This window comes from Schistocerca piceifrons, unplaced genomic scaffold (genome assembly GCF_021461385.2).
Source record: "Schistocerca piceifrons isolate TAMUIC-IGC-003096 unplaced genomic scaffold, iqSchPice1.1 HiC_scaffold_70, whole genome shotgun sequence".
Lineage (NCBI taxonomy): Eukaryota > Metazoa > Arthropoda > Insecta > Orthoptera > Acrididae > Schistocerca > Schistocerca piceifrons.
The window spans coordinates 17,382-37,731 of NW_025728948.1; the positions used below are offsets into that span (position 1 = coordinate 17,382).

The window sequence follows — 20,350 nt, forward strand, 5'->3', positions numbered from 1 at the left end:
ACGCACTTACTGACAACCAAAAACGAAACGACGGCCATTATCAATCGACCTATTAGCAGCGGAAGTGTTTCAAAGCGTGATGGCGCTGTGAAAGGAAACGCTATTTTGAAATTGCTTGTTGGTAAACAGTATGACCCATATGAATAGTCACTTACCTGTCTTGTGTGCAGGACTTACAGTTCAGAGAGGGAATAGCCTAAGACGGCAGGTATAAGAATTGCCAGCAGAAAGTAGGTGCCTGGACTTCGATACGTCTGAGTATGTACAGGCACACAGGAAAGGCTCATGCGACGTCCTGACTCTCTGCAGACGTAGAGTAGCGCATCAGGAAGGGTACACTTGGCAAGTGTTGATTTGAGCGAGCACACCGCCAGCTTTAGCGCCAGTCAGCCTCTGTGGCCTAATGGATAAGGCATCGGTCTCCTAAACCGGGGATTGTGGGTTCGAGTCCCACCAGAGGTACACGTTTTACTCACTGGGGCAAAATCACTCTCACCACATACAGCTGTAATAGTTGAGAAAGCTGGCGTTTCTGAGTGCTTACAGGTATCACAGGTATGACGACGATATGAAAATACGCACTTACTGACAACCAAAAACGAAACGACGGCCATTATCAATCGACCTATTAGCAGCGGAAGTGTTTCAAAGCGTGATGGCGCTGTGAAAGGAAACGCTATTTTGAAATTGCTTGTTGGTAAACAGTATGACCCATATGAATAGTCACTTACCTGTCTTGTGTGCAGGACTTACAGTTCAGAGAGGGAATAGCCTAAGACGGCAGGTATAAGAATTGCCAGCAGAAAGTAGGTGCCTGGACTTCGATACGTCTGAGTATGTACAGGCACACAGGAAAGGCTCATGCGACGTCCTGACTCTCTGCAGACGTAGAGTAGCGCATCAGGAAGGGTACACTTGGCAAGTGTTGATTTGAGCGAGCACACCGCCAGCTTTAGCGCCAGTCAGCCTCTGTGGCCTAATGGATAAGGCATCGGTCTCCTAAACCGGGGATTGTGGGTTCGAGTCCCACCAGAGGTACACGTTTTACTCACTGGGGCAAAATCACTCTCACCACATACAGCTGTAATAGTTGAGAAAGCTGGCGTTTCTGAGTGCTTACAGGTATCACAGGTATGACGACGATATGAAAATACGCACTTACTGACAACCAAAAACGAAACGACGGCCATTATCAATCGACCTATTAGCAGCGGAAGTGTTTCAAAGCGTGATGGCGCTGTGAAAGGAAACGCTATTTTGAAATTGCTTGTTGGTAAACAGTATGACCCATATGAATAGTCACTTACCTGTCTTGTGTGCAGGACTTACAGTTCAGAGAGGGAATAGCCTAAGACGGCAGGTATAAGAATTGCCAGCAGAAAGTAGGTGCCTGGACTTCGATACGTCTGAGTATGTACAGGCACACAGGAAAGGCTCATGCGACGTCCTGACTCTCTGCAGACGTAGAGTAGCGCATCAGGAAGGGTACACTTGGCAAGTGTTGATTTGAGCGAGCACACCGCCAGCTTTAGCGCCAGTCAGCCTCTGTGGCCTAATGGATAAGGCATCGGTCTCCTAAACCGGGGATTGTGGGTTCGAGTCCCACCAGAGGTACACGTTTTACTCACTGGGGCAAAATCACTCTCACCACATACAGCTGTAATAGTTGAGAAAGCTGGCGTTTCTGAGTGCTTACAGGTATCACAGGTATGACGACGATATGAAAATACGCACTTACTGACAACCAAAAACGAAACGACGGCCATTATCAATCGACCTATTAGCAGCGGAAGTGTTTCAAAGCGTGATGGCGCTGTGAAAGGAAACGCTATTTTGAAATTGCTTGTTGGTAAACAGTATGACCCATATGAATAGTCACTTACCTGTCTTGTGTGCAGGACTTACAGTTCAGAGAGGGAATAGCCTAAGACGGCAGGTATAGAGAATTGCCAGCAGAAAGTAGGTGCCTGGACTTCGATACGTCTGAGTATGTACAGGCACACAGGAAAGGCTCATGCGACGTCCTGACTCTCTGCAGACGTAGAGTAGCGCATCAGGAAGGGTACACTTGGCAAGTGTTGATTTGAGCGAGCACACCGCCAGCTTTAGCGCCAGTCAGCCTCTGTGGCCTAATGGATAAGGCATCGGTCTCCTAAACCGGGGATTGTGGGTTCGAGTCCCACCAGAGGTACACGTTTTACTCACTGGGGCAAAATCACTCTCACCACATACAGCTGTAATAGTTGAGAAAGCTGGCGTTTCTGAGTGCTTACAGGTATCACAGGTATGACGACGATATGAAAATACGCACTTACTGACAACCAAAAACGAAACGACGGCCATTATCAATCGACCTATTAGCAGCGGAAGTGTTTCAAAGCGTGATGGCGCTGTGAAAGGAAACGCTATTTTGAAATTGCTTGTTGGTAAACAGTATGACCCATATGAATAGTCACTTACCTGTCTTGTGTGCAGGACTTACAGTTCAGAGAGGGAATAGCCTAAGACGGCAGGTATAAGAATTGCCAGCAGAAAGTAGGTGCCTGGACTTCGATACGTCTGAGTATGTACAGGCACACAGGAAAGGCTCATGCGACGTCCTGACTCTCTGCAGACGTAGAGTAGCGCATCAGGAAGGGTACACTTGGCAAGTGTTGATTTGAGCGAGCACACCGCCAGCTTTAGCGCCAGTCAGCCTCTGTGGCCTAATGGATAAGGCATCGGTCTCCTAAACCGGGGATTGTGGGTTCGAGTCCCACCAGAGGTACACGTTTTACTCACTGGGGCAAAATCACTCTCACCACATACAGCTGTAATAGTTGAGAAAGCTGGCGTTTCTGAGTGCTTACAGGTATCACAGGTATGACGACGATATGAAAATACGCACTTACTGACAACCAAAAACGAAACGACGGCCATTATCAATCGACCTATTAGCAGCGGAAGTGTTTCAAAGCGTGATGGCGCTGTGAAAGGAAACGCTATTTTGAAATTGCTTGTTGGTAAACAGTATGACCCATATGAATAGTCACTTACCTGTCTTGTGTGCAGGACTTACAGTTCAGAGAGGGAATAGCCTAAGACGGCAGGTATAAGAATTGCCAGCAGAAAGTAGGTGCCTGGACTTCGATACGTCTGAGTATGTACAGGCACACAGGAAAGGCTCATGCGACGTCCTGACTCTCTGCAGACGTAGAGTAGCGCATCAGGAAGGGTACACTTGGCAAGTGTTGATTTGAGCGAGCACACCGCCAGCTTTAGCGCCAGTCAGCCTCTGTGGCCTAATGGATAAGGCATCGGTCTCCTAAACCGGGGATTGTGGGTTCGAGTCCCACCAGAGGTACACGTTTTACTCACTGGGGCAAAATCACTCTCACCACATACAGCTGTAATAGTTGAGAAAGCTGGCGTTTCTGAGTGCTTACAGGTATCACAGGTATGACGACGATATGAAAATACGCACTTACTGACAACCAAAAACGAAACGACGGCCATTATCAATCGACCTATTAGCAGCGGAAGTGTTTCAAAGCGTGATGGCGCTGTGAAAGGAAACGCTATTTTGAAATTGCTTGTTGGTAAACAGTATGACCCATATGAATAGTCACTTACCTGTCTTGTGTGCAGGACTTACAGTTCAGAGAGGGAATAGCCTAAGACGGCAGGTATAAGAATTGCCAGCAGAAAGTAGGTGCCTGGACTTCGATACGTCTGAGTATGTACAGGCACACAGGAAAGGCTCATGCGACGTCCTGACTCTCTGCAGACGTAGAGTAGCGCATCAGGAAGGGTACACTTGGCAAGTGTTGATTTGAGCGAGCACACCGCCAGCTTTAGCGCCAGTCAGCCTCTGTGGCCTAATGGATAAGGCATCGGTCTCCTAAACCGGGGATTGTGGGTTCGAGTCCCACCAGAGGTACACGTTTTACTCACTGGGGCAAAATCACTCTCACCACATACAGCTGTAATAGTTGAGAAAGCTGGCGTTTCTGAGTGCTTACAGGTATCACAGGTATGACGACGATATGAAAATACGCACTTACTGACAACCAAAAACGAAACGACGGCCATTATCAATCGACCTATTAGCAGCGGAAGTGTTTCAAAGCGTGATGGCGCTGTGAAAGGAAACGCTATTTTGAAATTGCTTGTTGGTAAACAGTATGACCCATATGAATAGTCACTTACCTGTCTTGTGTGCAGGACTTACAGTTCAGAGAGGGAATAGCCTAAGACGGCAGGTATAAGAATTGCCAGCAGAAAGTAGGTGCCTGGACTTCGATACGTCTGAGTATGTACAGGCACACAGGAAAGGCTCATGCGACGTCCTGACTCTCTGCAGACGTAGAGTAGCGCATCAGGAAGGGTACACTTGGCAAGTGTTGATTTGAGCGAGCACACCGCCAGCTTTAGCGCCAGTCAGCCTCTGTGGCCTAATGGATAAGGCATCGGTCTCCTAAACCGGGGATTGTGGGTTCGAGTCCCACCAGAGGTACACGTTTTACTCACTGGGGCAAAATCACTCTCACCACATACAGCTGTAATAGTTGAGAAAGCTGGCGTTTCTGAGTGCTTACAGGTATCACAGGTATGACGACGATATGAAAATACGCACTTACTGACAACCAAAAACGAAACGACGGCCATTATCAATCGACCTATTAGCAGCGGAAGTGTTTCAAAGCGTGATGGCGCTGTGAAAGGAAACGCTATTTTGAAATTGCTTGTTGGTAAACAGTATGACCCATATGAATAGTCACTTACCTGTCTTGTGTGCAGGACTTACAGTTCAGAGAGGGAATAGCCTAAGACGGCAGGTATAAGAATTGCCAGCAGAAAGTAGGTGCCTGGACTTCGATACGTCTGAGTATGTACAGGCACACAGGAAAGGCTCATGCGACGTCCTGACTCTCTGCAGACGTAGAGTAGCGCATCAGGAAGGGTACACTTGGCAAGTGTTGATTTGAGCGAGCACACCGCCAGCTTTAGCGCCAGTCAGCCTCTGTGGCCTAATGGATAAGGCATCGGTCTCCTAAACCGGGGATTGTGGGTTCGAGTCCCACCAGAGGTACACGTTTTACTCACTGGGGCAAAATCACTCTCACCACATACAGCTGTAATAGTTGAGAAAGCTGGCGTTTCTGAGTGCTTACAGGTATCACAGGTATGACGACGATATGAAAATACGCACTTACTGACAACCAAAAACGAAACGACGGCCATTATCAATCGACCTATTAGCAGCGGAAGTGTTTCAAAGCGTGATGGCGCTGTGAAAGGAAACGCTATTTTGAAATTGCTTGTTGGTAAACAGTATGACCCATATGAATAGTCACTTACCTGTCTTGTGTGCAGGACTTACAGTTCAGAGAGGGAATAGCCTAAGACGGCAGGTATAAGAATTGCCAGCAGAAAGTAGGTGCCTGGACTTCGATACGTCTGAGTATGTACAGGCACACAGGAAAGGCTCATGCGACGTCCTGACTCTCTGCAGACGTAGAGTAGCGCATCAGGAAGGGTACACTTGGCAAGTGTTGATTTGAGCGAGCACACCGCCAGCTTTAGCGCCAGTCAGCCTCTGTGGCCTAATGGATAAGGCATCGGTCTCCTAAACCGGGGATTGTGGGTTCGAGTCCCACCAGAGGTACACGTTTTACTCACTGGGGCAAAATCACTCTCACCACATACAGCTGTAATAGTTGAGAAAGCTGGCGTTTCTGAGTGCTTACAGGTATCACAGGTATGACGACGATATGAAAATACGCACTTACTGACAACCAAAAACGAAACGACGGCCATTATCAATCGACCTATTAGCAGCGGAAGTGTTTCAAAGCGTGATGGCGCTGTGAAAGGAAACGCTATTTTGAAATTGCTTGTTGGTAAACAGTATGACCCATATGAATAGTCACTTACCTGTCTTGTGTGCAGGACTTACAGTTCAGAGAGGGAATAGCCTAAGACGGCAGGTATAAGAATTGCCAGCAGAAAGTAGGTGCCTGGACTTCGATACGTCTGAGTATGTACAGGCACACAGGAAAGGCTCATGCGACGTCCTGACTCTCTGCAGACGTAGAGTAGCGCATCAGGAAGGGTACACTTGGCAAGTGTTGATTTGAGCGAGCACACCGCCAGCTTTAGCGCCAGTCAGCCTCTGTGGCCTAATGGATAAGGCATCGGTCTCCTAAACCGGGGATTGTGGGTTCGAGTCCCACCAGAGGTACACGTTTTACTCACTGGGGCAAAATCACTCTCACCACATACAGCTGTAATAGTTGAGAAAGCTGGCGTTTCTGAGTGCTTACAGGTATCACAGGTATGACGACGATATGAAAATACGCACTTACTGACAACCAAAAACGAAACGACGGCCATTATCAATCGACCTATTAGCAGCGGAAGTGTTTCAAAGCGTGATGGCGCTGTGAAAGGAAACGCTATTTTGAAATTGCTTGTTGGTAAACAGTATGACCCATATGAATAGTCACTTACCTGTCTTGTGTGCAGGACTTACAGTTCAGAGAGGGAATAGCCTAAGACGGCAGGTATAAGAATTGCCAGCAGAAAGTAGGTGCCTGGACTTCGATACGTCTGAGTATGTACAGGCACACAGGAAAGGCTCATGCGACGTCCTGACTCTCTGCAGACGTAGAGTAGCGCATCAGGAAGGGTACACTTGGCAAGTGTTGATTTGAGCGAGCACACCGCCAGCTTTAGCGCCAGTCAGCCTCTGTGGCCTAATGGATAAGGCATCGGTCTCCTAAACCGGGGATTGTGGGTTCGAGTCCCACCAGAGGTACACGTTTTACTCACTGGGGCAAAATCACTCTCACCACATACAGCTGTAATAGTTGAGAAAGCTGGCGTTTCTGAGTGCTTACAGGTATCACAGGTATGACGACGATATGAAAATACGCACTTACTGACAACCAAAAACGAAACGACGGCCATTATCAATCGACCTATTAGCAGCGGAAGTGTTTCAAAGCGTGATGGCGCTGTGAAAGGAAACGCTATTTTGAAATTGCTTGTTGGTAAACAGTATGACCCATATGAATAGTCACTTACCTGTCTTGTGTGCAGGACTTACAGTTCAGAGAGGGAATAGCCTAAGACGGCAGGTATAAGAATTGCCAGCAGAAAGTAGGTGCCTGGACTTCGATACGTCTGAGTATGTACAGGCACACAGGAAAGGCTCATGCGACGTCCTGACTCTCTGCAGACGTAGAGTAGCGCATCAGGAAGGGTACACTTGGCAAGTGTTGATTTGAGCGAGCACACCGCCAGCTTTAGCGCCAGTCAGCCTCTGTGGCCTAATGGATAAGGCATCGGTCTCCTAAACCGGGGATTGTGGGTTCGAGTCCCACCAGAGGTACACGTTTTACTCACTGGGGCAAAATCACTCTCACCACATACAGCTGTAATAGTTGAGAAAGCTGGCGTTTCTGAGTGCTTACAGGTATCACAGGTATGACGACGATATGAAAATACGCACTTACTGACAACCAAAAACGAAACGACGGCCATTATCAATCGACCTATTAGCAGCGGAAGTGTTTCAAAGCGTGATGGCGCTGTGAAAGGAAACGCTATTTTGAAATTGCTTGTTGGTAAACAGTATGACCCATATGAATAGTCACTTACCTGTCTTGTGTGCAGGACTTACAGTTCAGAGAGGGAATAGCCTAAGACGGCAGGTATAAGAATTGCCAGCAGAAAGTAGGTGCCTGGACTTCGATACGTCTGAGTATGTACAGGCACACAGGAAAGGCTCATGCGACGTCCTGACTCTCTGCAGACGTAGAGTAGCGCATCAGGAAGGGTACACTTGGCAAGTGTTGATTTGAGCGAGCACACCGCCAGCTTTAGCGCCAGTCAGCCTCTGTGGCCTAATGGATAAGGCATCGGTCTCCTAAACCGGGGATTGTGGGTTCGAGTCCCACCAGAGGTACACGTTTTACTCACTGGGGCAAAATCACTCTCACCACATACAGCTGTAATAGTTGAGAAAGCTGGCGTTTCTGAGTGCTTACAGGTATCACAGGTATGACGACGATATGAAAATACGCACTTACTGACAACCAAAAACGAAACGACGGCCATTATCAATCGACCTATTAGCAGCGGAAGTGTTTCAAAGCGTGATGGCGCTGTGAAAGGAAACGCTATTTTGAAATTGCTTGTTGGTAAACAGTATGACCCATATGAATAGTCACTTACCTGTCTTGTGTGCAGGACTTACAGTTCAGAGAGGGAATAGCCTAAGACGGCAGGTATAAGAATTGCCAGCAGAAAGTAGGTGCCTGGACTTCGATACGTCTGAGTATGTACAGGCACACAGGAAAGGCTCATGCGACGTCCTGACTCTCTGCAGACGTAGAGTAGCGCATCAGGAAGGGTACACTTGGCAAGTGTTGATTTGAGCGAGCACACCGCCAGCTTTAGCGCCAGTCAGCCTCTGTGGCCTAATGGATAAGGCATCGGTCTCCTAAACCGGGGATTGTGGGTTCGAGTCCCACCAGAGGTACACGTTTTACTCACTGGGGCAAAATCACTCTCACCACATACAGCTGTAATAGTTGAGAAAGCTGGCGTTTCTGAGTGCTTACAGGTATCACAGGTATGACGACGATATGAAAATACGCACTTACTGACAACCAAAAACGAAACGACGGCCATTATCAATCGACCTATTAGCAGCGGAAGTGTTTCAAAGCGTGATGGCGCTGTGAAAGGAAACGCTATTTTGAAATTGCTTGTTGGTAAACAGTATGACCCATATGAATAGTCACTTACCTGTCTTGTGTGCAGGACTTACAGTTCAGAGAGGGAATAGCCTAAGACGGCAGGTATAAGAATTGCCAGCAGAAAGTAGGTGCCTGGACTTCGATACGTCTGAGTATGTACAGGCACACAGGAAAGGCTCATGCGACGTCCTGACTCTCTGCAGACGTAGAGTAGCGCATCAGGAAGGGTACACTTGGCAAGTGTTGATTTGAGCGAGCACACCGCCAGCTTTAGCGCCAGTCAGCCTCTGTGGCCTAATGGATAAGGCATCGGTCTCCTAAACCGGGGATTGTGGGTTCGAGTCCCACCAGAGGTACACGTTTTACTCACTGGGGCAAAATCACTCTCACCACATACAGCTGTAATAGTTGAGAAAGCTGGCGTTTCTGAGTGCTTACAGGTATCACAGGTATGACGACGATATGAAAATACGCACTTACTGACAACCAAAAACGAAACGACGGCCATTATCAATCGACCTATTAGCAGCGGAAGTGTTTCAAAGCGTGATGGCGCTGTGAAAGGAAACGCTATTTTGAAATTGCTTGTTGGTAAACAGTATGACCCATATGAATAGTCACTTACCTGTCTTGTGTGCAGGACTTACAGTTCAGAGAGGGAATAGCCTAAGACGGCAGGTATAAGAATTGCCAGCAGAAAGTAGGTGCCTGGACTTCGATACGTCTGAGTATGTACAGGCACACAGGAAAGGCTCATGCGACGTCCTGACTCTCTGCAGACGTAGAGTAGCGCATCAGGAAGGGTACACTTGGCAAGTGTTGATTTGAGCGAGCACACCGCCAGCTTTAGCGCCAGTCAGCCTCTGTGGCCTAATGGATAAGGCATCGGTCTCCTAAACCGGGGATTGTGGGTTCGAGTCCCACCAGAGGTACACGTTTTACTCACTGGGGCAAAATCACTCTCACCACATACAGCTGTAATAGTTGAGAAAGCTGGCGTTTCTGAGTGCTTACAGGTATCACAGGTATGACGACGATATGAAAATACGCACTTACTGACAACCAAAAACGAAACGACGGCCATTATCAATCGACCTATTAGCAGCGGAAGTGTTTCAAAGCGTGATGGCGCTGTGAAAGGAAACGCTATTTTGAAATTGCTTGTTGGTAAACAGTATGACCCATATGAATAGTCACTTACCTGTCTTGTGTGCAGGACTTACAGTTCAGAGAGGGAATAGCCTAAGACGGCAGGTATAAGAATTGCCAGCAGAAAGTAGGTGCCTGGACTTCGATACGTCTGAGTATGTACAGGCACACAGGAAAGGCTCATGCGACGTCCTGACTCTCTGCAGACGTAGAGTAGCGCATCAGGAAGGGTACACTTGGCAAGTGTTGATTTGAGCGAGCACACCGCCAGCTTTAGCGCCAGTCAGCCTCTGTGGCCTAATGGATAAGGCATCGGTCTCCTAAACCGGGGATTGTGGGTTCGAGTCCCACCAGAGGTACACGTTTTACTCACTGGGGCAAAATCACTCTCACCACATACAGCTGTAATAGTTGAGAAAGCTGGCGTTTCTGAGTGCTTACAGGTATCACAGGTATGACGACGATATGAAAATACGCACTTACTGACAACCAAAAACGAAACGACGGCCATTATCAATCGACCTATTAGCAGCGGAAGTGTTTCAAAGCGTGATGGCGCTGTGAAAGGAAACGCTATTTTGAAATTGCTTGTTGGTAAACAGTATGACCCATATGAATAGTCACTTACCTGTCTTGTGTGCAGGACTTACAGTTCAGAGAGGGAATAGCCTAAGACGGCAGGTATAAGAATTGCCAGCAGAAAGTAGGTGCCTGGACTTCGATACGTCTGAGTATGTACAGGCACACAGGAAAGGCTCATGCGACGTCCTGACTCTCTGCAGACGTAGAGTAGCGCATCAGGAAGGGTACACTTGGCAAGTGTTGATTTGAGCGAGCACACCGCCAGCTTTAGCGCCAGTCAGCCTCTGTGGCCTAATGGATAAGGCATCGGTCTCCTAAACCGGGGATTGTGGGTTCGAGTCCCACCAGAGGTACACGTTTTACTCACTGGGGCAAAATCACTCTCACCACATACAGCTGTAATAGTTGAGAAAGCTGGCGTTTCTGAGTGCTTACAGGTATCACAGGTATGACGACGATATGAAAATACGCACTTACTGACAACCAAAAACGAAACGACGGCCATTATCAATCGACCTATTAGCAGCGGAAGTGTTTCAAAGCGTGATGGCGCTGTGAAAGGAAACGCTATTTTGAAATTGCTTGTTGGTAAACAGTATGACCCATATGAATAGTCACTTACCTGTCTTGTGTGCAGGACTTACAGTTCAGAGAGGGAATAGCCTAAGACGGCAGGTATAAGAATTGCCAGCAGAAAGTAGGTGCCTGGACTTCGATACGTCTGAGTATGTACAGGCACACAGGAAAGGCTCATGCGACGTCCTGACTCTCTGCAGACGTAGAGTAGCGCATCAGGAAGGGTACACTTGGCAAGTGTTGATTTGAGCGAGCACACCGCCAGCTTTAGCGCCAGTCAGCCTCTGTGGCCTAATGGATAAGGCATCGGTCTCCTAAACCGGGGATTGTGGGTTCGAGTCCCACCAGAGGTACACGTTTTACTCACTGGGGCAAAATCACTCTCACCACATACAGCTGTAATAGTTGAGAAAGCTGGCGTTTCTGAGTGCTTACAGGTATCACAGGTATGACGACGATATGAAAATACGCACTTACTGACAACCAAAAACGAAACGACGGCCATTATCAATCGACCTATTAGCAGCGGAAGTGTTTCAAAGCGTGATGGCGCTGTGAAAGGAAACGCTATTTTGAAATTGCTTGTTGGTAAACAGTATGACCCATATGAATAGTCACTTACCTGTCTTGTGTGCAGGACTTACAGTTCAGAGAGGGAATAGCCTAAGACGGCAGGTATAAGAATTGCCAGCAGAAAGTAGGTGCCTGGACTTCGATACGTCTGAGTATGTACAGGCACACAGGAAAGGCTCATGCGACGTCCTGACTCTCTGCAGACGTAGAGTAGCGCATCAGGAAGGGTACACTTGGCAAGTGTTGATTTGAGCGAGCACACCGCCAGCTTTAGCGCCAGTCAGCCTCTGTGGCCTAATGGATAAGGCATCGGTCTCCTAAACCGGGGATTGTGGGTTCGAGTCCCACCAGAGGTACACGTTTTACTCACTGGGGCAAAATCACTCTCACCACATACAGCTGTAATAGTTGAGAAAGCTGGCGTTTCTGAGTGCTTACAGGTATCACAGGTATGACGACGATATGAAAATACGCACTTACTGACAACCAAAAACGAAACGACGGCCATTATCAATCGACCTATTAGCAGCGGAAGTGTTTCAAAGCGTGATGGCGCTGTGAAAGGAAACGCTATTTTGAAATTGCTTGTTGGTAAACAGTATGACCCATATGAATAGTCACTTACCTGTCTTGTGTGCAGGACTTACAGTTCAGAGAGGGAATAGCCTAAGACGGCAGGTATAAGAATTGCCAGCAGAAAGTAGGTGCCTGGACTTCGATACGTCTGAGTATGTACAGGCACACAGGAAAGGCTCATGCGACGTCCTGACTCTCTGCAGACGTAGAGTAGCGCATCAGGAAGGGTACACTTGGCAAGTGTTGATTTGAGCGAGCACACCGCCAGCTTTAGCGCCAGTCAGCCTCTGTGGCCTAATGGATAAGGCATCGGTCTCCTAAACCGGGGATTGTGGGTTCGAGTCCCACCAGAGGTACACGTTTTACTCACTGGGGCAAAATCACTCTCACCACATACAGCTGTAATAGTTGAGAAAGCTGGCGTTTCTGAGTGCTTACAGGTATCACAGGTATGACGACGATATGAAAATACGCACTTACTGACAACCAAAAACGAAACGACGGCCATTATCAATCGACCTATTAGCAGCGGAAGTGTTTCAAAGCGTGATGGCGCTGTGAAAGGAAACGCTATTTTGAAATTGCTTGTTGGTAAACAGTATGACCCATATGAATAGTCACTTACCTGTCTTGTGTGCAGGACTTACAGTTCAGAGAGGGAATAGCCTAAGACGGCAGGTATAAGAATTGCCAGCAGAAAGTAGGTGCCTGGACTTCGATACGTCTGAGTATGTACAGGCACACAGGAAAGGCTCATGCGACGTCCTGACTCTCTGCAGACGTAGAGTAGCGCATCAGGAAGGGTACACTTGGCAAGTGTTGATTTGAGCGAGCACACCGCCAGCTTTAGCGCCAGTCAGCCTCTGTGGCCTAATGGATAAGGCATCGGTCTCCTAAACCGGGGATTGTGGGTTCGAGTCCCACCAGAGGTACACGTTTTACTCACTGGGGCAAAATCACTCTCACCACATACAGCTGTAATAGTTGAGAAAGCTGGCGTTTCTGAGTGCTTACAGGTATCACAGGTATGACGACGATATGAAAATACGCACTTACTGACAACCAAAAACGAAACGACGGCCATTATCAATCGACCTATTAGCAGCGGAAGTGTTTCAAAGCGTGATGGCGCTGTGAAAGGAAACGCTATTTTGAAATTGCTTGTTGGTAAACAGTATGACCCATATGAATAGTCACTTACCTGTCTTGTGTGCAGGACTTACAGTTCAGAGAGGGAATAGCCTAAGACGGCAGGTATAAGAATTGCCAGCAGAAAGTAGGTGCCTGGACTTCGATACGTCTGAGTATGTACAGGCACACAGGAAAGGCTCATGCGACGTCCTGACTCTCTGCAGACGTAGAGTAGCGCATCAGGAAGGGTACACTTGGCAAGTGTTGATTTGAGCGAGCACACCGCCAGCTTTAGCGCCAGTCAGCCTCTGTGGCCTAATGGATAAGGCATCGGTCTCCTAAACCGGGGATTGTGGGTTCGAGTCCCACCAGAGGTACACGTTTTACTCACTGGGGCAAAATCACTCTCACCACATACAGCTGTAATAGTTGAGAAAGCTGGCGTTTCTGAGTGCTTACAGGTATCACAGGTATGACGACGATATGAAAATACGCACTTACTGACAACCAAAAACGAAACGACGGCCATTATCAATCGACCTATTAGCAGCGGAAGTGTTTCAAAGCGTGATGGCGCTGTGAAAGGAAACGCTATTTTGAAATTGCTTGTTGGTAAACAGTATGACCCATATGAATAGTCACTTACCTGTCTTGTGTGCAGGACTTACAGTTCAGAGAGGGAATAGCCTAAGACGGCAGGTATAAGAATTGCCAGCAGAAAGTAGGTGCCTGGACTTCGATACGTCTGAGTATGTACAGGCACACAGGAAAGGCTCATGCGACGTCCTGACTCTCTGCAGACGTAGAGTAGCGCATCAGGAAGGGTACACTTGGCAAGTGTTGATTTGAGCGAGCACACCGCCAGCTTTAGCGCCAGTCAGCCTCTGTGGCCTAATGGATAAGGCATCGGTCTCCTAAACCGGGGATTGTGGGTTCGAGTCCCACAGAGGTACACGTTTTACTCACTGGGGCAAAATCACTCTCACCACATACAGCTGTAATAGTTGAGAAAGCTGGCGTTTCTGAGTGCTTACAGGTATCACAGGTATGACGACGATATGAAAATACGCACTTACTGACAACCAAAAACGAAACGACGGCCATTATCAATCGACCTATTAGCAGCGGAAGTGTTTCAAAGCGTGATGGCGCTGTGAAAGGAAACGCTATTTTGAAATTGCTTGTTGGTAAACAGTATGACCCATATGAATAGTCACTTACCTGTCTTGTGTGCAGGACTTACAGTTCAGAGAGGGAATAGCCTAAGACGGCAGGTATAAGAATTGCCAGCAGAAAGTAGGTGCCTGGACTTCGATACGTCTGAGTATGTACAGGCACACAGGAAAGGCTCATGCGACGTCCTGACTCTCTGCAGACGTAGAGTAGCGCATCAGGAAGGGTACACTTGGCAAGTGTTGATTTGAGCGAGCACACCGCCAGCTTTAGCGCCAGTCAGCCTCTGTGGCCTAATGGATAAGGCATCGGTCTCCTAAACCGGGGATTGTGGGTTCGAGTCCCACCAGAGGTACACGTTTTACTCACTGGGGCAAAATCACTCTCACCACATACAGCTGTAATAGTTGAGAAAGCTGGCGTTTCTGAGTGCTTACAGGTATCACAGGTATGACGACGATATGAAAATACGCACTTACTGACAACCAAAAACGAAACGACGGCCATTATCAATCGACCTATTAGCAGCGGAAGTGTTTCAAAGCGTGATGGCGCTGTGAAAGGAAACGCTATTTTGAAATTGCTTGTTGGTAAACAGTATGACCCATATGAATAGTCACTTACCTGTCTTGTGTGCAGGACTTACAGTTCAGAGAGGGAATAGCCTAAGACGGCAGGTATAAGAATTGCCAGCAGAAAGTAGGTGCCTGGACTTCGATACGTCTGAGTATGTACAGGCACACAGGAAAGGCTCATGCGACGTCCTGACTCTCTGCAGACGTAGAGTAGCGCATCAGGAAGGGTACACTTGGCAAGTGTTGATTTGAGCGAGCACACACCGCCAGCTTTAGCGCCAGTCAGCCTCTGTGGCCTAATGGATAAGGCATCGGTCTCCTAAACCGGGGATTGTGGGTTCGAGTCCCACCAGAGGTACACGTTTTACTCACTGGGGCAAAATCACTCTCACCACATACAGCTGTAATAGTTGAGAAAGCTGGCGTTTCTGAGTGCTTACAGGTATCACAGGTATGACGACGATATGAAAATACGCACTTACTGACAACCAAAAACGAAACGACGGCCATTATCAATCGACCTATTAGCAGCGGAAGTGTTTCAAAGCGTGATGGCGCTGTGAAAGGAAACGCTATTTTGAAATTGCTTGTTGGTAAACAGTATGACCCATATGAATAGTCACTTACCTGTCTTGTGTGCAGGACTTACAGTTCAGAGAGGGAATAGCCTAAGACGGCAGGTATAAGAATTGCCAGCAGAAAGTAGGTGCCTGGACTTCGATACGTCTGAGTATGTACAGGCACACAGGAAAGGCTCATGCGACGTCCTGACTCTCTGCAGACGTAGAGTAGCGCATCAGGAAGGGTACACTTGGCAAGTGTTGATTTGAGCGAGCACACCGCCAGCTTTAGCGCCAGTCAGCCTCTGTGGCCTAATGGATAAGGCATCGGTCTCCTAAACCGGGGATTGTGGGTTCGAGTCCCACCAGAGGTACACGTTTTACTCACTGGGGCAAAATCACTCTCACCACATACAGCTGTAATAGTTGAGAAAGCTGGCGTTTCTGAGTGCTTACAGGTATCACAGGTATGACGACGATATGAAAATACGCACTTACTGACAACCAAAAACGAAACGACGGCCATTATCAATCGACCTATTAGCAGCGGAAGTGTTTCAAAGCGTGATGGCGCTGTGAAAGGAAACGCTATTTTGAAATTGCTTGTTGGTAAACAGTATGACCCATATGAATAGTCACTTACCTGTCTTGTGTGCAGGACTTACAGTTCAGAGAGGGAATAGCCTAAGACGGCAGGTATAAGAATTGCCAGCAGAAAGTAGGTGCCTGGACTTCGATACGTCTGAGTATGTACAGGCACACAGGAAAGGCTCATGCGACGTCCTGACTCTCTGCAGACGTAGAGTAGCGCATCAGGAAGGGTACACTTGGCAAGTGTTGATTTGAGCGAGCACACCGCCAGCTTTAGCGCCAGTCAGCCTCTGTGGCCTAATGGATAAGGCATCGGTCTCCTAAACCGGGGATTGTGGGTTCGAGTCCCACCAGAGGTACACGTTTTACTCACTGGGGCAAAATCACTCTCACCACATACAGCTGTAATAGTTGAGAAAGCTGGCGTTTCTGAGTGCTTACAGGTATCACAGGTATGACGACGATATGAAAATACGCACTTACTGACAACCAAAAACGAAACGACGGCCATTATCAATCGACCTATTAGCAGCGGAAGTGTTTCAAAGCGTGATGGCGCTGTGAAAGGAAACGCTATTTTGAAATTGCTTGTTGGTAAACAGTATGACCCATATGAATAGTCACTTACCTGTCTTGTGTGCAGGACTTACAGTTCAGAGAGGGAATAGCCTAAGACGGCAGGTATAAGAATTGCCAGCAGAAAGTAGGTGCCTGGACTTCGATACGTCTGAGTATGTACAGGCACACAGGAAAGGCTCATGCGACGTCCTGACTCTCTGCAGACGTAGAGTAGCGCATCAGGAAGGGTACACTTGGCAAGTGTTGATTTGAGCGAGCACACCGCCAGCTTTAGCGCCAGTCAGCCTCTGTGGCCTAATGGATAAGGCATCGGTCTCCTAAACCGGGGATTGTGGGTTCGAGTCCCACCAGAGGTACACGTTTTACTCACTGGGGCAAAATCACTCTCACCACATACAGCTGTAATAGTTGAGAAAGCTGGCGTTTCTGAGTGCTTACAGGTATCACAGGTATGACGACGATATGAAAATACGCACTTACTGACAACCAAAAACGAAACGACGGCCATTATCAATCGACCTATTAGCAGCGGAAGTGTTTCAAAGCGTGATGGCGCTGTGAAAGGAAACGCTATTTTGAAATTGCTTGTTGGTAAACAGTATGACCCATATGAATAGTCACTTACCTGTCTTGTGTGCAGGACTTACAGTTCAGAGAGGGAATAGCCTAAGACGGCAGGTATAAGAATTGCCAGCAGAAAGTAGGTGCCTGGACTTCGATACGTCTGAGTATGTACAGGCACACAGGAAAGGCTCATGCGACGTCCTGACTCTCTGCAGACGTAGAGTAGCGCATCAGGAAGGGTACACTTGGCAAGTGTTGATTTGAGCGAGCACACCGCCAGCTTTAGCGCCAGTCAGCCTCTGTGGCCTAATGGATAAGGCATCGGTCTCCTAAACCGGGGATTGTGGGTTCGAGTCCCACCAGAGGTACACGTTTTACTCACTGGGGCAAAATCACTCTCACCACATACAGCTGTAATAGTTGAGAAAGCTGGCGTTTCTGAGTGCTTACAGGTATCACAGGTATGACGACGATATGAAAATACGCACTTACTGACAACCAAAAACGAAACGACGGCCATTATCAATCGACCTATTAGCAGCGGAAGTGTTTCAAAGCGTGATGGCGCTGTGAAAGGAAACGCTATTTTGAAATTGCTTGTTGGTAAACAGTATGACCCATATGAATAGTCACTTACCTGTCTTGTGTGCAGGACTTACAGTTCAGAGAGGGAATAGCCTAAGACGGCAGGTATAAGAATTGCCAGCAGAAAGTAGGTGCCTGGACTTCGATACGTCTGAGTATGTACAGGCACACAGGAAAGGCTCATGCGACGTCCTGACTCTCTGCAGACGTAGAGTAGCGCATCAGGAAGGGTACACTTGGCAAGTGTTGATTTGAGCGAGCACACCGCCAGCTTTAGCGCCAGTCAGCCTCTGTGGCCTAATGGATAAGGCATCGGTCTCCTAAACCGGGGATTGTGGGTTCGAGTCCCACCAGAGGTACACGTTTTACTCACTGGGGCAAAATCACTCTCACCACATACAGCTGTAATAGTTGAGAAAGCTGGCGTTTCTGAGTGCTTACAGGTATCACAGGTATGACGACGATATGAAAATACGCACTTACTGACAACCAAAAACGAAACGACGGCCATTATCAATCGACCTATTAGCAGCGGAAGTGTTTCAAAGCGTGATGGCGCTGTGAAAGGAAACGCTATTTTGAAATTGCTTGTTGGTAAACAGTATGACCCATATGAATAGTCACTTACCTGTCTTGTGTGCAGGACTTACAGTTCAGAGAGGGAATAGCCTAAGACGGCAGGTATAAGAATTGCCAGCAGAAAGTAGGTGCCTGGACTTCGATACGTCTGAGTATGTACAGGCACACAGGAAAGGCTCATGCGACGTCCTGACTCTCTGCAGACGTAGAGTAGCGCATCAGGAAGGGTACACTTGGCAAGTGTTGATTTGAGCGAGCACACCGCCAGCTTTAGCGCCAGTCAGCCTCTGTGGCCTAATGGATAAGGCATCGGTCTCCTAAACCGGGGATTGTGGGTTCGAGTCCCACCAGAGGTACACGTTTTACTCACTGGGGCAAAATCACTCTCACCACATACAGCTGTAATAGTTGAGAAAGCTGGCGTTTCTGAGTGCTTACAGGTATCACAGGTATGACGACGATATGAAAATACGCACTTACTGACAACCAAAAACGAAACGACGGCCATTATCAATCGACCTATTAGCAGCGGAAGTGTTTCAAAGCGTGATGGCGCTGTGAAAGGAAACGCTATTTTGAAATTGCTTGTTGGTAAACAGTATGACCCATATGAATAGTCACTTACCTGTCTTGTGTGCAGGACTTACAGTTCAGAGAGGGAATAGCCTAAGACGGCAGGTATAAGAATTGCCAGCAGAAAGTAGGTGCCTGGACTTCGATACGTCTGAGTATGTACAGGCACACAGGAAAGGCTCATGCGACGTCCTGACTCTCTGCAGACGTAGAGTAGCGCATCAGGAAGGGTACACTTGGCAAGTGTTGATTTGAGCGAGCACACCGCCAGCTTTAGCGCCAGTCAGCCTCTGTGGCCTAATGGATAAGGCATCGGTCTCCTAAACCGGGGATTGTGGGTTCGAGTCCCACCAGAGGTACACGTTTTACTCACTGGGGCAAAATCACTCTCACCACATACAGCTGTAATAGTTGAGAAAGCTGGCGTTTCTGAGTGCTTACAGGTATCACAGGTATGACGACGATATGAAAATACGCACTTACTGACAACCAAAAACGAAACGACGGCCATTATCAATCGACCTATTAGCAGCGGAAGTGTTTCAAAGCGTGATGGCGCTGTGAAAGGAAACGCTATTTTGAAATTGCTTGTTGGTAAACAGTATGACCCATATGAATAGTCACTTACCTGTCTTGTGTGCAGGACTTACAGTTCAGAGAGGGAATAGCCTAAGACGGCAGGTATAAGAATTGCCAGCAGAAAGTAGGTGCCTGGACTTCGATACGTCTGAGTATGTACAGGCACACAGGAAAGGCTCATGCGACGTCCTGACTCTCTGCAGACGTAGAGTAGCGCATCAGGAAGGGTACACTTGGCAAGTGTTGATTTGAGCGAGCACACCGCCAGCTTTAGCGCCAGTCAGCCTCTGTGGCCTAATGGATAAGGCATCGGTCTCCTAAACCGGGGATTGTGGGTTCGAGTCCCACCAGAGGTACACGTTTTACTCACTGGGGCAAAATCACTCTCACCACATACAGCTGTAATAGTTGAGAAAGCTGGCGTTTCTGAGTGCTTACAGGTATCACAGGTATGACGACGATATGAAAATACGCACTTACTGACAACCAAAAACGAAACGACGGCCATTATCAATCGACCTATTAGCAGCGGAAGTGTTTCAAAGCGTGATGGCGCTGTGAAAGGAAACGCTATTTTGAAATTGCTTGTTGGTAAACAGTATGACCCATATGAATAGTCACTTACCTGTCTTGTGTGCAGGACTTACAGTTCAGAGAG

General features: G+C 47.9%; 34 non-coding genes across 34 annotated transcripts; all 34 read left to right on the forward strand.

Moving 5' to 3' along the window:
• Positions 1-389: 389 nt before the first annotated feature.
• Positions 390-462, forward strand: Trnar-ccu. Its single transcript has one exon. It is a non-coding gene; the product is annotated as a tRNA-Arg (tRNA).
• A 503-nt stretch (positions 463-965) lies between these two features.
• On the forward strand, positions 966-1,038 carry Trnar-ccu. Its single transcript has one exon. It is a non-coding gene; the product is annotated as a tRNA-Arg (tRNA).
• A 503-nt stretch (positions 1,039-1,541) lies between these two features.
• Positions 1,542-1,614, forward strand: Trnar-ccu. The gene has a single exon. It is a non-coding gene; the product is annotated as a tRNA-Arg (tRNA).
• A 504-nt stretch (positions 1,615-2,118) lies between these two features.
• Trnar-ccu lies at positions 2,119-2,191 on the forward strand. Its single transcript has one exon. It is a non-coding gene; the product is annotated as a tRNA-Arg (tRNA).
• Positions 2,192-2,694: 503 nt separating this feature from the next.
• Positions 2,695-2,767, forward strand: Trnar-ccu. Its single transcript has one exon. It is a non-coding gene; the product is annotated as a tRNA-Arg (tRNA).
• Positions 2,768-3,270: 503 nt separating this feature from the next.
• Trnar-ccu lies at positions 3,271-3,343 on the forward strand. The gene has a single exon. It is a non-coding gene; the product is annotated as a tRNA-Arg (tRNA).
• A 503-nt stretch (positions 3,344-3,846) lies between these two features.
• Trnar-ccu lies at positions 3,847-3,919 on the forward strand. Its single transcript has one exon. It is a non-coding gene; the product is annotated as a tRNA-Arg (tRNA).
• A 503-nt stretch (positions 3,920-4,422) lies between these two features.
• On the forward strand, positions 4,423-4,495 carry Trnar-ccu. The gene has a single exon. It is a non-coding gene; the product is annotated as a tRNA-Arg (tRNA).
• Positions 4,496-4,998: 503 nt separating this feature from the next.
• Positions 4,999-5,071, forward strand: Trnar-ccu. The gene has a single exon. It is a non-coding gene; the product is annotated as a tRNA-Arg (tRNA).
• Positions 5,072-5,574: 503 nt separating this feature from the next.
• On the forward strand, positions 5,575-5,647 carry Trnar-ccu. Its single transcript has one exon. It is a non-coding gene; the product is annotated as a tRNA-Arg (tRNA).
• A 503-nt stretch (positions 5,648-6,150) lies between these two features.
• Positions 6,151-6,223, forward strand: Trnar-ccu. Its single transcript has one exon. It is a non-coding gene; the product is annotated as a tRNA-Arg (tRNA).
• A 503-nt stretch (positions 6,224-6,726) lies between these two features.
• On the forward strand, positions 6,727-6,799 carry Trnar-ccu. Its single transcript has one exon. It is a non-coding gene; the product is annotated as a tRNA-Arg (tRNA).
• Positions 6,800-7,302: 503 nt separating this feature from the next.
• Positions 7,303-7,375, forward strand: Trnar-ccu. The gene has a single exon. It is a non-coding gene; the product is annotated as a tRNA-Arg (tRNA).
• A 503-nt stretch (positions 7,376-7,878) lies between these two features.
• On the forward strand, positions 7,879-7,951 carry Trnar-ccu. Its single transcript has one exon. It is a non-coding gene; the product is annotated as a tRNA-Arg (tRNA).
• A 503-nt stretch (positions 7,952-8,454) lies between these two features.
• Trnar-ccu lies at positions 8,455-8,527 on the forward strand. The gene has a single exon. It is a non-coding gene; the product is annotated as a tRNA-Arg (tRNA).
• A 503-nt stretch (positions 8,528-9,030) lies between these two features.
• On the forward strand, positions 9,031-9,103 carry Trnar-ccu. Its single transcript has one exon. It is a non-coding gene; the product is annotated as a tRNA-Arg (tRNA).
• A 503-nt stretch (positions 9,104-9,606) lies between these two features.
• Trnar-ccu lies at positions 9,607-9,679 on the forward strand. The gene has a single exon. It is a non-coding gene; the product is annotated as a tRNA-Arg (tRNA).
• Positions 9,680-10,182: 503 nt separating this feature from the next.
• Positions 10,183-10,255, forward strand: Trnar-ccu. Its single transcript has one exon. It is a non-coding gene; the product is annotated as a tRNA-Arg (tRNA).
• A 503-nt stretch (positions 10,256-10,758) lies between these two features.
• Trnar-ccu lies at positions 10,759-10,831 on the forward strand. Its single transcript has one exon. It is a non-coding gene; the product is annotated as a tRNA-Arg (tRNA).
• Positions 10,832-11,334: 503 nt separating this feature from the next.
• Trnar-ccu lies at positions 11,335-11,407 on the forward strand. Its single transcript has one exon. It is a non-coding gene; the product is annotated as a tRNA-Arg (tRNA).
• A 503-nt stretch (positions 11,408-11,910) lies between these two features.
• Trnar-ccu lies at positions 11,911-11,983 on the forward strand. Its single transcript has one exon. It is a non-coding gene; the product is annotated as a tRNA-Arg (tRNA).
• A 503-nt stretch (positions 11,984-12,486) lies between these two features.
• On the forward strand, positions 12,487-12,559 carry Trnar-ccu. Its single transcript has one exon. It is a non-coding gene; the product is annotated as a tRNA-Arg (tRNA).
• A 503-nt stretch (positions 12,560-13,062) lies between these two features.
• On the forward strand, positions 13,063-13,135 carry Trnar-ccu. Its single transcript has one exon. It is a non-coding gene; the product is annotated as a tRNA-Arg (tRNA).
• Positions 13,136-13,638: 503 nt separating this feature from the next.
• Positions 13,639-13,711, forward strand: Trnar-ccu. Its single transcript has one exon. It is a non-coding gene; the product is annotated as a tRNA-Arg (tRNA).
• Positions 13,712-14,789: 1,078 nt separating this feature from the next.
• On the forward strand, positions 14,790-14,862 carry Trnar-ccu. Its single transcript has one exon. It is a non-coding gene; the product is annotated as a tRNA-Arg (tRNA).
• Positions 14,863-15,367: 505 nt separating this feature from the next.
• Trnar-ccu lies at positions 15,368-15,440 on the forward strand. The gene has a single exon. It is a non-coding gene; the product is annotated as a tRNA-Arg (tRNA).
• Positions 15,441-15,943: 503 nt separating this feature from the next.
• Positions 15,944-16,016, forward strand: Trnar-ccu. The gene has a single exon. It is a non-coding gene; the product is annotated as a tRNA-Arg (tRNA).
• A 503-nt stretch (positions 16,017-16,519) lies between these two features.
• Trnar-ccu lies at positions 16,520-16,592 on the forward strand. Its single transcript has one exon. It is a non-coding gene; the product is annotated as a tRNA-Arg (tRNA).
• A 503-nt stretch (positions 16,593-17,095) lies between these two features.
• On the forward strand, positions 17,096-17,168 carry Trnar-ccu. The gene has a single exon. It is a non-coding gene; the product is annotated as a tRNA-Arg (tRNA).
• Positions 17,169-17,671: 503 nt separating this feature from the next.
• Positions 17,672-17,744, forward strand: Trnar-ccu. Its single transcript has one exon. It is a non-coding gene; the product is annotated as a tRNA-Arg (tRNA).
• A 503-nt stretch (positions 17,745-18,247) lies between these two features.
• Positions 18,248-18,320, forward strand: Trnar-ccu. The gene has a single exon. It is a non-coding gene; the product is annotated as a tRNA-Arg (tRNA).
• Positions 18,321-18,823: 503 nt separating this feature from the next.
• On the forward strand, positions 18,824-18,896 carry Trnar-ccu. Its single transcript has one exon. It is a non-coding gene; the product is annotated as a tRNA-Arg (tRNA).
• Positions 18,897-19,399: 503 nt separating this feature from the next.
• Positions 19,400-19,472, forward strand: Trnar-ccu. Its single transcript has one exon. It is a non-coding gene; the product is annotated as a tRNA-Arg (tRNA).
• Positions 19,473-19,975: 503 nt separating this feature from the next.
• Trnar-ccu lies at positions 19,976-20,048 on the forward strand. The gene has a single exon. It is a non-coding gene; the product is annotated as a tRNA-Arg (tRNA).
• Positions 20,049-20,350: the final 302 nt, after the last annotated feature.